This window comes from Lathamus discolor, chromosome 15, assembly GCF_037157495.1.
Source record: "Lathamus discolor isolate bLatDis1 chromosome 15, bLatDis1.hap1, whole genome shotgun sequence".
NCBI classification, from domain to species: Eukaryota; Metazoa; Chordata; class Aves; order Psittaciformes; family Psittacidae; genus Lathamus; species Lathamus discolor.
In genome coordinates this window covers 581153-594728 of record NC_088898.1, presented here as the reverse complement: position 1 = coordinate 594728, position 13576 = coordinate 581153, and the positions used below count along the sequence as shown (strand labels likewise).

Here is a 13576-nt window from a genome sequence, read left to right as displayed (position 1 = left end):
TCCGGCCCCTTCTCCTGCGGCCTCAATGCAGGACGTGTCCCTGCTGGTGCAAAAGTCACCTTTGGCAAAGAGGTTTCCCTCCACCATGCCCAGTCCTGTGGAGGGATGAGGATGACCAGACCCTGCTTGGCCTCAGGTGCTCATCCCAGCCACACACACAACATGGAGGCTGGGATGAGGGAGGAGGTTTCAGCCCATCCTGTGCTACCCACAACTTACCCAGGGCCAAGGACAACAGGAGAACATAGCAGCACTGCCTCCTCTTTGCTCTGCCAGGTTACACTGGTGTTTTCCATAGGTTCCAATGCAGATAAATCTTTTGTCTGAATCAAAACCAGTGATAATGAGTCAGCGTTAGCACAGAGTCAGTGAGTCAGGCCCAAATCATTTTTGCCTTGTACCCTCAAGGTCTAAGATGCATCCTTGCCCGAGTCTCCTGTGTGTGGTCCTAGCTCTGGGTTTTCACAAGCTTCATTAGCAATCCACCCGTGGGTTCTGCAGCAACCCACAGCCAAAGCTGCCACCTCCTCTGCAATTCCCCAGGGTGGGAAAGCACCCTCAGCGCACAGGAAACACACGGACGGACCCGCTCACTCTGCGCTGGGGATGCAGCAGTTGGGGATGCTGAGGAGGGGTTTCTCCATCACCCACAGCACTCAGCTCACCACAGGCAGGTTGGGTGAGCACAAAGTTGTCCTCTCAGACAGCTGGGGAGCTCCAGGCCAATCCCATCACCTTCCCAGTGGCTTACTGGGAAGCAAAGGTGGCCGCTCTGCAGTGCCAAGGGCTGGGCATCTTCTCCCTTCAGCTGGGCCTGGAAGCCCCCAACACAAGGGCCTGGCTTCAGACCCCACTGCTGGCATCTCCCAGGCAGAGCTCCTCCATGGAGCCCTGGGCCTGCATTCACTTGCCCTTCAGCTCCAGTGGGATGCGGGTTATTAGAGGGGATGTTTTACTGCGGGTGGGGCTGGTTGTAGCTGGAGGTTTGTCTACCCACTGCCTTTGATCCCCATCTGGATCCTTACCCCATTGCCTCTCCTCACACCCCCGTAGAATTTAACTCCATCTTTCCCTCCCATGTGGCATTTCATCCTCCCATGCACCGGGCTTGCGTAGGGAAAATACTTAATCCCTTTGAGGCGCTGTGGGCTCTAGGTTAATTCATGCACCACCAGCAGCCCCAGTGAGCCCATCCCAGCACAGACGCACTGCCGAGTCAAGTTTTAAAGACCCATGGACAGACCAGTGCGTGAGCAGCAGAGGCAGGAGGGCTCCTTGTGCAGCTTCTGCATCCCTGCAAAGGCCACACTGCCCCAGTGAGACACTCACCACAGCTCTTCTGCTGCTGCTGCTGGCTGCCTCTGGCCATGGAAGGCATCAGAATATAACCCCTTCAGGGGCTTTATCCTAGTGAGGATGGAACTGGCTTGTGGCTTCAAGACCTATTAGCAGGGAGAGCAGGATCAAAGGCATCCACACACCCAGACTGATCACCCAAACTTCACTTGAGTAACGACACCCTGACAAGTGCCACGAGCCAGGGCTGCACATGCACGGGACAACGTCTCCATGCTCATCGTTTGAGCCACATCGGAGATCAAATTCCCACTGGCGTGACCTAGGCAGGAGCTGCCAGGCCCCAGCCCTGCACTGGGATTAGCTCAGTGAGCGGGTGTTTGCTTTCTCTGCCTCGCAGCACGCAAAAGTCCAACACAACAGACTCTGTTTACTGCTCATCCTGTCACCCGCTTATGTGGGTGGCGAGCGACTGAAAGCTCAGACAGGCTGCGGGGTTACAGCCAGATGTGGTTTCGAGAGGCTGCATTGGGCACTCTGAAACCTGAGGTTTGTTAATGCAGGTGCCCACTGAACCATAGCGGCTGCTGTAATTACCTCCATCACCGCAGCATCCCGGCTGCCGCGCCGAGCGGACACCGCGCCGTGGGGAGGCGAGGAAATGGGTTGAGGTCATTCGCCACGATGACAGCTCTGCGGCTCTGCTGCATGGCTGGGGAGAGATAACAAACATCAGGGGTCACCTCCGATAGGAGATGAAAAGGCTCCAGAGGTGAGGAATAATTGTGTGTGAAGGGCAAGCTCTTCCTCCCAGTGACAAGCTCTTCAGCAGAGCCCTCCAGTGCTGGGGATGCTCCAGAGGGACCAAGCTGTGTCTGCTGGGGGAGCACTGGGCAGGAAGCTCCTTCCCCACAGCCCATATCAACCCTTCCCAGTTGACCAGTGAGAGGAGCAGAGAGGAAGGGTGCACTCCTCCCTTTGTATCTCCATAGATTGATCCCAGTGCTCACCTCACCGGTGACCCGGGATGAGACCCAGCACCCTTGGGAAGTGATGCTGGGCTGTGCTCAGGAGCTAGCACCTGGAGCTGCAACACAGCCAGGAGCCCACAGCAGAGGTGGAAAAGCCACCACAGACAAGCAAAGAACCTACCCCAGGCCACCGGGCAGATGGCAGCCAGGAAAGCGAAGCGCAGCATCCAGGAAAGGGGCACGAGCAGGGGGACCGCAGCGCCTCAGAGCAGAGGGGGACCCTCCCCAGCAGGAGCAGGGACATCTCCTCCTCCCAGCCTGAGGCTGGCAGCCAGCACCTCCGCAAGGAAACACTCGCTGGGAGCTTTTCACACCTGGGTTTGTCTCTTGGTTTCACGCCCCTGCCTCGCTGTGACCTCGGAGGAGAGCAGCAGCATTCTTTCCCAAATACCAGCAAATGGTGTGAGAGCAAGAGCTAAGGTAAGGGGGAGGCTGCTCAGACCATTACCATCCTTCTTAGTACCACTTAGCTGAACCGTTAAAAAGATCCAGGGCTCCCAAAGACAATTAAGCTCAAGGGAAGCCATAAATCTCAATAAACATCAAGCCAAGTTTTCTTCACTGCTTGAAACAACAGATATAATTTCATTGGTTACTGAGCTCATGCTCCCAAAGGGATTGCAGATAAAAAGCCACTTATTCAAAACACCAAACCCAGCCTTCTCCCGTCTCTCAGGCTACCCAGGGGTCAGGTTTCCCTGCACAGGAACATGTGCCCGTGGTCTGCAGAGGTGGGGTTTGACCGGAGCAAACCTCGGCAGAGGGATGGTGTCTGCAGCACCGCGACCTGCACCAGCGCCAGGCACCTGCCTGCAGGGTGGGAGGGATGGAGGCAGCCCCGTCCCCAGCTGCTGTGCTGGGCAATGGGGGGCTTGGAGCAAGCTGCTCCAGTGGAAGGTGTTCCTGCCCGTGGCACAGATTGGAACTGGAGGACCTTTAAGGTCTCCTCTTCCAGTCCAAACCAGTCTGGGACTCTATCTCAAAGCTGGGTGTCCCCCTTGCCTCGGTATCCCCAATGTTCCCAAGGAGCCTAAATAGGCAGCACAGTACTGCAGCTCTCCTTGCTGCCCCAGGAGCAACCTGGCAGCTCAGCCTGTGCTGTCTACCCAGCCCACAACCAGCCTACCCCGTCCACATGCTTCTGCTGTGGAGATCAGAGCATTCCTGAGTGCCAGCTCCATGCCAAGGAAGCTCACACCCGCCCAAGCCTACGTGCCAGCCTTGCAGGGATTCTTCCTGGCAGGGTTTGCCTTTGCAGTGCTGGGGCTCCAGCTCTGACAGCTCTCCGCAAGGTCGTTCCGTTCGCCAAGTGCTGCTTCCCTGCGCTTTGATTTAAGTTCTTGCATGCTTCTTGTATTGATTTCTCTCAGATGTATTTTATGGGGAATAAGCACTCAAACCAGAAGGCCAAGACCTCCTGCATTGTGCACAGCATAGTAATGGATGAGTTCCTTCTCACTCCCTCCCTCCCTCTCCCTCCCCTTCTCCCCACTTCTCTCACCTTTTATTTAATCCACTTGCAAATGCACCGGGGTGAAGGATGGCAAATGCACAAACACGTGAGATTCCTGCGCTCTGGCACTTCGCTTGGTGAGAGGAGCTGAGCCGAGCAGCGGGCGCCTGCGGGAGGGCTCTGAGCAGGACTTCTCCAGCCACTGCAGGAGCTTCAGCTCCACAAGCACGGAGCTGGGGGCAGCAGCACCTGCACCCCGAGAACCCCCCTGCTCCCCCAGGCCACACTCTGGGCTCTCCTCCCTGCTCAGCTCTGAATCCCTGAGGATTCACCCACCCTCTGTCTCTGGGGTCTCCCTGACCGCTGGGCAGTGCTCTGGGAGCCTCAGGAAGCATGGAGCAGCACATGCAGCTTTCACTCATGATAAACACGCCCTGTCGTTAGTGAGAGCCTAAAGGCTGAAGACAGAAGAAGCAACTCCAACATCTGTCCCCAGCCCGTACCCATTGTTACTACCCAGAAAAGCCCCAGTAAGGTGGGCGGGATTTTGTCCTCACACTTGCTCTCTCCCCGTGCTGCCTGCCGGTGCCAAACACATCCAAACACCCTGGGAAGGCTTCTCTGCTGCTGCAAACCTGACCTCAGAACTGGAGCCAGGCAGGGTCCCGAGGGGCTGATGAGGTTCCCAGCCCAGCGGTTCAACCGCATCCCAGACCAGTGCTCCAGGGTTGCCACGTCTGGCACAGCTGGAGCTGACCTAGGCCTTGAACCCTGACATCCCAGTTAAACCCCAGGCTCAGAGAGACCTCAGAGACCCATCAGAAGCAGCAGCGCAGTTCAGACTCCAGGGATGATTTCCCTGTATTGGTAAACACAGGAGCTGTGATCCCCATGGCCAGCACCGGGTTTCCTGAAATCCTGAATCCGGACTGCTGAAATAGCGACACTGCCATGGAAATGAGGAACCCAAACCCCCCGTGCAATGTCTCCTCATGTGACAATGCAATCCTGGCTCAGGAGCTGAATTCGGGAGGCAGCCTCCTCCATACACAGGAGGGACACAATCATCGCTGCTCTCCTCAGTGAGCTGCAAAGCCCGTTTCAAAGCAAAACCTGCGCTTCCATCCCAGCACGTGCTGCAGGAGAGAGAGCTTTTGGAAGACCAAATACTTTGAACCTCTGGATAAAACCATTAGAATTGCTTAATTTCCTTTATGTCCATATGTTTCAGTTCAGCTCAGTTGCTTCTGTCCCAGGCAAGACATTTGGCTCTTCTAAATAAATCTTCTAGCCCATTTGGATTAAAGACTTTTTGATGCAGCCTCTGAATATAATCTCTCTGATTTGCATCTCAAAGAACTTGAGTTAAAACCAAGTAGGAACCATACAGGGTGCTTGGGATTGCTGGGGTAATGTGAATGCTCACGAGGTCCCATATGGATGATGGTGCTTTTGTTTGGAATCTCTCATAAACTCCCCGTGTTCCGATGGCTGTGGCCGAGCCAGGAGCACTGCGGAGCGTCTGGAGCAGACAGGGTGCAAACATCACGGACCGGGGTTGCTGACGTCCGAGGCTCGAAGCCTCGCACCCAAGGGACAGAGAACACTGCAGGGAATGTGTGAGACACGTGGGAAGCCTGGGGCAGCCGATGCCACCACGGCGAGAGCAGAGGATGAGCACCCAGAGCTCCGGCCTGTGCAGGGTTATCCTGCTCATCAGCTCCTCATCTCCACACCACGGCAGCTCCAAGGCCTTGCCGTGTGCTCCAAGTGCTGGCCGGAGCACATCCATCCTCCTGGGGCAGCTCTGCGCCGTCTCTGCGCCGCTTCCCCATGCCTGCCACTAGGAACGTTATCGCGCTTGCTGCAGGACTCCAGGTCACGGGATGCCGGTGCTATTCCTGGCAGTGACACAGCTGCCTTCCTTCCCAGGCGGATGCTTTTGCCCTTTCCGTGTCCCCAGGTACCTGTCCATGAAACGTGCCCTGAGGCACAGGTGAAGATTCCCAGGATAAGAGGCTGAGGGTTACTGCTGCTACAGCTTGCCAGGGGCTCCCAACTGCAGTACATGCTCCAGCGGTCCCAGTTCCTCCCACCAGCACTGGTAAGAAGGTGGAGGTGCCTGTGCTGGTAAACCATGGGAACAGCTTCCCATTTCCTCACCTCCAGAGCACTAAAATCCTGGAAAAAAAGCCTCCATAACCATTCAAAAGGAACTAAGGAAAGCCTTGCTCCACCACCAGCGCTGCCCATCGCATTGCTGTGTTCCTGCTGGCATGGGATTCAGGAGAGGTTTCCCAAGCCAGCACAGCCCATCACAGCCTCCTGCTGTAACAGACTCCTAGGAGGAACAGACACAGACACATTGGCAAACCCCAGGCATCCTCCCGAAGGCCCCAGGGTTGTTACCTCCTCTGTACAGTGGGAAACTGAGTCATGGAGCAGGTGGATGGCTTGGCTGTCAGCCTGCAGGGTTACATCAGAGGCTTTGGTGCACAGCGGGGCGCAGGCAGGAATCCCGGGTGCCAGGGCAAAGCAGACACCCACACTGCTAGGAACCACTGTGATTACAGGGGAAGGACAAAGGCAGAGCAGGGCTGCCCCAGCCTGAACCCTCACCCAGGCCAACCTCCTCTCCCTGAGCAAGGAGCCGCAGCTCAGCCTCGACGAGCCAGGGGCAGACAAGCCGGATACAGCAGAGTCCACGGCTCCCTTCCTCACAGCCCCCGACCAAACAGCTCCTGAGCCATTACAGAGCCATTAAAAGCCCAATTCATTTCCACAGCTGAAACCAAGTGCCCATAATACAGTTTCTCTTGCAGCTGTGGTTCAGTGTGGCACCTGAGAGCGGGGAGGTTAATGACACAGGCCTGTCAGCAGCCTTAATTATATTCCCATTTTTCCAGCCCCTGATTAGCTTTAGAGCTCATCTGGTGTCAGAAATTTGGTGCCTCGGCTTTGACAAAAGTGTTTCATTATTACTTAATAACCGGGCAGAGAGGGAGGGCAAGGCTGTAAGCTCCAGCCTGGAAAAGCTTTGGGGTTTAAGCTCTTTTCCATTTAACCCCACAAAAGCTCTAACCCCTTGGCCAGTTTGGGCTGACCCATTCCCAGGAAGCCCCACTCTGGTGGTCACGGTCCCCCCTCCTGGAACCCCCAAACCTGACCCTGGCTCCCCCACAAACGTGCTCTGTTCAGGGGGAACCTGCTGCTGATGCCTGTTAATAACAGTCACTCATTGCTGCTGCATCCTCTGACAACACCGGTGTTTGTAGGGGAAAATACAGGAGATTTGAAAATAACAATAATAAATGCACAAACTTTGAATCAAAAGCTTCGAACGGCTCAAAATCTAATGCAGGGCTTAGGTTCTCGTGGAGATCCAATTTCCTCCAGCCTCCATGAAGTTAATTTGCTTGGATATTAATAGAGATGGTGAGAAGGAGCCTGGTACCCCTTAGCTCCTCTGGCAGCCCAGTGAACCCCAGGCTCCATCCCAAACCCCTGACCCACGAGCAGCAGCTCCATGTCCTGGCTCAAACCCTCCAGGGCAGGTCGGTCCCAAGCCCTGGTGACTTCTCCCAGCTCTCAGCCTTCAGCTTTTTCCCTTTTGCGGGGTATTTATGGGGTGAAATTTGGGCAGGTAATGACAAAACGCGACACTGGTGCTGGGGACTGGGGCAGCCGGTGCTGCCTCGATGGCGGCATCAGGCTTCTAAAAGCAGCGCGAGTTGGATGTTCCCTTCCGCCTGGGCTCCCGGTCCCCCAAATCCCTCCTGTATTTACAAGCATCAGCAGCATCTTCCCTGCTCGCTGGAGCCGGGCCGGGGCCTGCCCCGAGGAGCAGTCACGTGCAGTCGGGTTTATGGTGCACTTGTTGCTCAGCGGCTCTCCGGGCTCGGCCATCCCCATGGCAGCTGGCTGACATGAAGGGCACTCTCAATGGCTTTATCCTTGACCTGTGATCAGTTGGAAACCGCGGAAGTTTCCAGCAACTTCAACCACTTAATGTTTAACTTCTGTGGTAGCTTCTGGAGGCTGATAGGATGTAATTTTGGCTTTGCAAAGACAACTTGGCTCTAAGGAGCTGACTGCAAATCATTAGCAGGACTGTTCTCACCCCGGCTCCTTGCTTTCTAATTGCCGAGCGAGCGGCATGAAACATTCATGGCAAAAAGCTGCAGCCACGTGAAATTTGCCTCATTTGAGGTTTCGTTCCAGCAGAGCAGCAGGTGATGGAAACCAGGTTGATATTAATAGAGCCACTTCCAGTGCCTCCAGTGGTGTCAGGGCTGGAGAGTGGCTCAGAAGTCCTCCAGCATCCAGAGATGGACAAGGAACAACCATCACTTCTAATGAATGGCCTCAGTTGAGAGAACACCCGAGCAGGCAGCATGGGATATTTTCGGCACAGTCCCCATTCCCTATCTCGTGCTTTGCTGTATCTGCCATGTTTGGCTCCTGTCCCCATCGGCCAAGCACACTGAAAGAGGCTCCATTAAAGGGGGCCACGTGGAATGTTGGTGACTTCTCCATGTCCAGCTCTGAAACTTTATCTGTGTCCAGGAATACCTGAAACCACTGAAAATAATCCCCTTCCTGTGCCTTGCCCCCCACCTGAGGAGAGCGGTGTTCGCTCCGGGGGGAAGCAGCAGGAGCAGAAATGCCCTCCTCAGCCCCGCGGGGGAAGCTGATGTGGGGTCTCCCGATGTCCTGCTCCGAGCCGGCCGGACCCAGAATGGGTCCCTCCGAGTGGGGAAGGACTTTGGTCCGGCTGCCTCCCAGCACGGCGCCGTCCCGTCCCCATCCCCTTCCCAGGGCTGGGCAGCGAAGGGCAAACACCAAGGCTGGCAGCAGCGCTCGTTGCATCAAACCCACCCCGGCTAATAAGAGTATTAATTACAGCCCACGGCCCCTTCTTCCACTGTAAACCTCGATTAGCAATAAACTGGAAGGGCCATAAAAGGGAGTTTACAGTGAACCCACAAGGCGCTGCGTGTCTGAATCCTTGCCTTTGTTGCAGCTGCAGTAAAGCTGTCTTTTATTACAGCATATACCCTGCCCTCGAGATAATGTACAAGGCCCAGGACTCCTCGAAGAAGCGATGCAAAGCTCTTTGTTGCACTTTGATTTGCTGCAAAGCTGTGTGGAGGTGGGGAAGCGGAGGGATCCTGCTCACAGGCTGCCTCGGTCCCAGCCAGACACTGAATCACTGTGCTGTGTGGCGCAGGAGCGGCATCTGTAACTTCACATCATGGGCATTACCTGCCCTGCAGGGGGGAAACTCCAGTTAACGTTAGAAACAGAAAGAAGTTTGAGGCTGATTAAGGAGCAGAAGGGAATCTCTCATGTGAGCAAGCACTTCTCCAGCGGCTGAAGGTGGTGGTGCCGTGAGGGCTGGGGGTTAATAGTTAAGCTTCTGGGTTTGTTTGTAATGGCCAGGATGGGTAACACCGCGTATCCGAGGAGGAGGCACGGGTCCATCCAGGGCCACGAGGGCCAGGCCTACAGAGCTCTGCTGGCTTCAAAGTCCCAGGCAGGCTGGTGCAAAGGAGAGAGAAGAGGAGCAGCAGAGGTTGGTGGGACCCCGGCCAGCCCAGCACCAGAGACGCTGCCCCACTCCCTGCCTGCCCCTCGCTTTGCTGAAGGGCGACATCCCAGTGCTCAGCATCCCCAGCGAGCCCCGTGTGACCCGCGCCCTGCTCCTGGCCCCAGTGTGGGCACAGCGAACCCCTGCAAACGGGACCTGAAGCCCTTGGGCTTGCAAGTCCCTTTGGGAAGGAACAGGGCACTCATTAACCCAAGGGCAGTCAAAGGCTGCTGCAGACACCGATCATCAGGTTTATTTGGTTCAGTGTTAGGTGTGATTCAACCCCATTCCTTTCTATGTCTTACAGTGTTACAAGTCTATCACCTCCGGAGCCATTTCTCTGTCACCGGTCCCCTTGCTGGAGCTGCAGTGTTTAGCTGGAGGGCTTCATCTCTTCCAGACAGCCACCCGCCAATTATCTGTGCCCTCTATAAATGAAGTGAATGCCTAGTGACTGGGTTTGTGTCTATAAAAAGTCGCTCTCCCTCTGTGCTTGCAGCAAAGCCGGTGGCATCGTGTTAGAAGCAGGCAGATTTCTCCAGGGAGTTTCATACTTGGCTTCAACACTCTGGTTTGGGCTTTCTTTCCAGTTAAAATTCACCTACATACCTGTCCCAGTGCCCTGCTGTCCACCGTGCAATCACCCATCCCAGTGCCATGGTGCCCACTGTGCAATCACCCATCCCAGTGCCATGGTGGCCGCCGTGCAATCACCCATCCCAGTGCCATAGTACCTGGGCTGCAGCCAGCCCCAGTTCCTTCAGGACCTGGCTTATCCCGACCCGGGGCACCCTCTCCTGCGCTCTTCCCTCCCCAGTCAGAGCTTTCCCCAGCTGGGTTTTCAGGCCAGACACGCTCTCAAAGTCAAGGGGAGAACACAACGAGCTGGAAGCGCTGGAGCACTGGGCCTGGCTTTTTAAAGATGAGTATTCCGCAGAGGAATTACTCATTGTTTTTTGTGGCTGTTTTACAGAGACAGAAAAGAAACTGATGTAAGAGGCGATATCAGCCAAGCCATCTGACTAATGCACCTCGCTCCTGCTCTGGGACATCCATCCCGCTCGCCCCCGTCCCCAGCCAGCCCCAGGCTGGGCTCTGCTCTCCAGGCAGCAAAGGGGTCAGCAGGAAACCCACCAGGACCAGCCTCTGCCACTGCCCCAAACCCGCCCGGCTCCCCTTGGAAACGGGGCTTCAAGGGACTTGGGGGGCCCTGCCAGGCTGCCTCCAGGCTTGGAGGGACCTTTGGTGTCTCCTGGGCCCTTTGCCCACCGGTCCTTCCCCCTGCGCTGCTGCTCCTTCCCTCTGCAGCTCCTGCTACCGAGAGTGCCCGGTAGCCAGCAAGGCCACAAGCAGCATTACTCATCCTCATCCAGTGCTCACCAGCTCCAGCTTATCTCAGCCCTGCATGACGCATGTTTACCACCAGTGGGAGGGTTTTTTTATATATATATGTATTTTTTACTGCAGTGAGTGTCCCTGTTTCTGGGGACAGAGGAATTACTACCTACTGCTTTCAGGGTGTAATAAAGAGCATGTGTTGCACCCTGCATGAATTTAGCTTCTGATCTGACGAGCAAGGACATTTTTCCCCTTCTCTGTCCCTAGTTGCGTTGATGCTTATATTCATCCATAACCAGAGGGGGAAGGGACCTCTTGGTGAAAAGTGAGACTAAGGCACACAGCGCGGGCACGCGGGCGCATGCCCCTGTGCACACTGAGCTAGAGAAACACTGAAGCTTCCTACACCTACCCAGCAATCCTGCGCTAATCTGCTCAGGCGCAGTCACAAATATAACTCTGGGACAATAAATAAACCAGTGGGGGTTAGGTAAGTTCAGCTCCTTAACCTTTGGACAGATCAATCCCACCTCCCTCCCTCCCTTATTTCCTGCCTCCCTTCCCTCCTGCCATCCCCCATGGCTTGCTCCCATCTTCTCCTCTGGCACTGTTTGCCAGCGGGCAGCAGGACAGCGGCAGTGATGGGAGCATGGGGAAGGACCAAGATCTGGAACAAAACCCGGGTCATGAACCACGTCCTTTGTAAACCTGGGTCTGTGCTTCACTGCCCGCCCCACATCCCAGAGCTCACTGGGTCCCGTCTCGCCAGGAGGACGGACACCCCCAGGGTGCCTTGCTCAGAAGCCCCAGGATAAAACACACTGTCCATGGCTCTGCCCACCTCTGCCTCGATTTCCCACTCTGTCCCTGGCAGTGAGATAGCGCCGGCGGCAGGGAGCTGAGATGTGGAAGATGCCCCGTCCCCTGTGTGTGCCACAAGGTCCGTTGTGTCTCCCTGTCCCTCACCATGACTCATTCACTGTTGAAACACACTCATGAGGAAAGTGTGACGTGTCCAGGAGCATCTCAGCAAGCTGCTGCCCAGCAGATGCTGTGCTGGAAGGGGATGGTCCCATGAAGCTGCGCTTTGCGCATCCTCCTGACGTATGCACCTATCCAAGCGGGACCAAGTCTTCCTTCCCATCTGGATTCTCAGTTTCCTCAAGACTGATGCTTCTCCAGCCTTGATGCTGGTGCAGGCCACGGTCTTTTTAGGTCTTTTTCCAGGTGGCCACTGTCCCCCTTTGTCAAGGCCAGGGAGGGCTGTTTGCTATGAGCTGGGATAGAGGAGCTGCTTTCCAGACCCCCGGCCTTAGAAGATGAGTTGGAGGAAATTAGCAGTGATGCACCACTGAAAAACTTGAATGGCTGCAGAGAGTTCAAAGCTGGGGACATCTGCACAGCACATGCCAGCGCTGAAACCCCAGCTCTCCAGGCTGGCACCAGTGCAAGGAGCTGCTCAGCCCAACTGGGAAAGCTCCCAGGGCTTCTGCTTCTGAGGTGGCTGGAGGGGCTGGGTGGAGAGTTAAGGCACAAGGGAGAGGAAAAGAACAACTTTGGAGCAACTGTTGAGCCCTCCAAGTTGTCTTCATGTTGGACGTGGTTATCGCTCTAGTTGCCAGAATGCGGTGCTATTGAAAAGTGCGTTTTCTGATTGAAACACAGATCTTCAGAATTGTTAGGACAAATATGATGAAAACCTTTATAAAACGGGAAGGGAACTATGCATTAAAGTGACAGAGAAGGATGGAGGCGAGGGTCCAATCTTATTTCCGGAGAAAAGGCCATTTTTTTCAATGAAAATACAAGAACCTTCCCAGGTGAAAAATGTCGATCCCCTTCAGCAGGGATCAATAACGCGGCACAATCAGGCTGCTTGTGCCCACTGCCGCTGATCTATTGCTGTTTGCAAAGGGCTTTCATTCTGTCTGTCTTTACAACTCAGCTAATAGTGAAAAACTCCACAGTGTTAAAAAGAAAAGTGAGCAAACACCAGGAATCAAAGGTCCAGGAGCTCGAGATCCTGCCCGCGAGAGGATGAGGAGCCAGCCGGAGGGTGGGATCCCGTCCTACCTGAGCTCAGCAGAGACAGGGTTTTCCCTGCTCTTTGTCTGAATGTCTGTGTCAGCCTCAGATCCACCCCTCCGAATTTTGTGCTTAAGAAAACACCATCCCTGGAGCAAGGTAATTCTAGGAAAAATTTAGGATCTGCATTTAGCAAGCACAAATATCCCTTTGGGAAAACATAAAACCACATCAATGAGATAGATGGAGTCCTCCTAGGAGATACTGCAGCCACACAGCCTGAGTGCGGTGACCAGCCCCATGCCAACCGTGATGGTTTTCACATGTGAAAAGGGCTCCTGGCCTCCAGGTACAGAAATGAAACCAAGTCAGAGCCTATTCTCGCACCTGAGACACGAGCAGCGGGGTGAGGGCTGGCCCAGGGGCAGACGTTAGAGCCAGCCCCGTGCCTCCAGGTGTGCTGCGAGAGGGCTTTCACAGCGGCCTCAAGCCGGGCTGCGGGAGCAGGTAGTGACTGGAAGGGCTTCAGTGCTGGGGACCCCTGCAGGGATGCTCCGGACCAGACTTCCCTACAGTGCCCATCATACACTTTGATACGTTGCTTTTGGAAACTCTGACACACAGAGAGAGCTTAGACACTGCTTTCTCATATAGGTATGGCTGACTTAGATATATATAGGACTGGCTTAACACACTTCCCTTTCTTCCCCCCACCCCAAGTTTTGCATGTCTGAAGCTGTGTCAGATAAAAAATACCAAAAATGAAAATGCATTAGGGATGTCTGGGAACTAAAAAGTCAGACTGCAGAAAACCAGACAGGGTTAGAGACCAAAAATCCCTGT

General features: G+C 55.1%; 1 long non-coding RNA gene across 1 annotated transcript; it reads right to left on the bottom strand.

Annotated features, from left to right (window-relative positions):
* Positions 1-224: 224 nt before the first annotated feature.
* On the bottom strand, positions 225-6500 carry LOC136022490 (uncharacterized). The gene is made up of 4 exons (XR_010616184.1): positions 3829-6500; positions 1894-2008; positions 1330-1442; positions 225-323 (listed from the first exon to the last, which is right to left on the bottom strand). It is a non-coding gene; the product is annotated as an uncharacterized LOC136022490 (long non-coding RNA).
* Positions 6501-13576: the final 7076 nt, after the last annotated feature.